At 41.8% G+C, this 1820-nt stretch overlaps 1 non-coding gene across 1 annotated transcript; it reads right to left on the reverse strand.

Moving 5' to 3' along the window:
* Positions 1–227: 227 nt before the first annotated feature.
* Positions 228–300, reverse strand: TRNAC-ACA (transfer RNA cysteine (anticodon ACA)). The gene has a single exon. It is a non-coding gene; the product is annotated as a tRNA-Cys (tRNA).
* Positions 301–1820: the final 1520 nt, after the last annotated feature.

A 1820-nucleotide genomic window follows, 5' to 3' on the forward strand; every position in this document is an offset into this window, starting at 1 on the left:
TATCTGCAAAACAGACTCACAGACATAGAGAACAGGCTTGTGGTTGCCGAGCGATGTGGGGAAGGGAGGGACTGGGAGTTTGGCATTAATGAAAGTGAAAGTGAAGTCGCTCAGTCATATCCGACTCTTTGCCACCCCATGGACTGTAGCCTACCAGGCTCCTCTGTCCATGGGATTTTCCAGGCAAGAATACTGGAGTGGGTTACCATTTCCTTCTCCAGGGGATCTTCCCAACCCAGGGATCGAACCTGGGTCTCCTGCATTGTAGGCAGACGCTTTTACCATCTAAGCCACCAGGGAAATAACTGGCATTAGTAGATGCAAACTATTATAGATAGAACGGATGGACAACAAGGTCCTACTATATAGCACGGAGAACTATATCCAACATCCTGGGATAAACCTTAATGGAGAAGAATATAAGACGAATGTTCATATGTTGTATAACTGAGTCACTTTGTTTGCAGCAGAGATAGGCATAACACTGTAGATCAACTGTGCTTCAATAAATTAAAAAAAAAAATCATGTGCACGCTGCTGTTGGGTGGAGGGCTCTGTGTCCATTGCTCAAGTTGGTTGATAAATGTTTAGGTCTTTGATACTCTTTAAAAAAATTTATTTGGCTGTGCTGGGTCTTAGTTATGGCATGTGAGCTCTTACCTTAGTACCTTAGTTGCGGCATGTGGGATCTAGTACCCTGACCAGGGATTGAACTCAGGCCCCCTGCATTGGGAGCATGAAATCTTAGCCCTTGGATCACCAGGGAAATCCCATTTATATTCTTATTGATTTGTGTCTTCTTGTATTAATCACTGGGAGATGGGTGTTAAAATTAATCACTGGGAGAAGGTCTAAAACTTTGAATGTATCTATCTTTCATTGAATTCTATCAGTCTTCATTCTGTGTAATTTGAAGTTGCCTTGTGCTTAGTCACTCAGTCGTGTCTGACTCTTGCAACCCCAGGCGCCTGTCAGGCTCCTCTGTCCATGGGATTCTCCAGGCAAGAATACTGGAGTGAGTTGCCATTTCCTTCTCCAGGGGATCTTCCAGACCCAGGAATCGAACCTGGGTCTGCCTGAAGCTGCCTTACTAAGTGTATAAATACTTAGGATTTTTATGTCCTTTTGGTGATTTGACCTCTTTATGAACTAACCCTTTTTATCACTGCTACTATTTTTTGCTCTGAAAAACCACTTTTTGTGATATTAATATAGACAGTCTAATTTTCTTTTGACTAATGTTAGTGTGACATATCTTTTCTCATCCTTTTGGTTTTAGCCTGTGTCATTATATTTAAAGTGTATTTCTTATAGAGAGCATGTATTTGGGTCTTGCAGATCTGATAGTCTGCTTTTAATTGGTATGCTTAGACTATTTACATTTAACGTAATTGAGCACGTAGAATGGGAAATAATGCTGTAGTCATCTCTGGGAAAAAGATCTGTCATAATCCTCCGAGTCACTTGTTTCTCCTTGAGAACAAATGAAACCATGTGACTCCTACTGGGACTTGAATCCACAGTCTTTTAACTGAGGTCACACCTGGTCTCAGGGCTTAATGAATCTGAGGTTCTTGATGATTTATCACAGAAGGAATTCAGTGAGAGACAACGTGATCGGTAAGAAGTGGATTTATTTAGAGAGAAAAACACACCACAGACAGTGTGTGGGCCATCTTAGAAGGTGAGAGAGAGCCTTGAAGTATGGCATGGTTAGTTTTTATGGGCTGGGTAATTTCATAGGCTAATGAGTGGGAGGATTATTCCAACTCTTTTGAGGAATGGGTGGAGATTTGTAGGAATTGGGCCACCACCCACTT

Source organism: Giraffa tippelskirchi, chromosome 3 (genome assembly GCF_054371585.1).
Source record: "Giraffa tippelskirchi isolate mGirTip1 chromosome 3, T2T-mGirTip1v1.2.pri, whole genome shotgun sequence".
Lineage (NCBI taxonomy): Eukaryota > Metazoa > Chordata > Mammalia > Artiodactyla > Giraffidae > Giraffa > Giraffa tippelskirchi.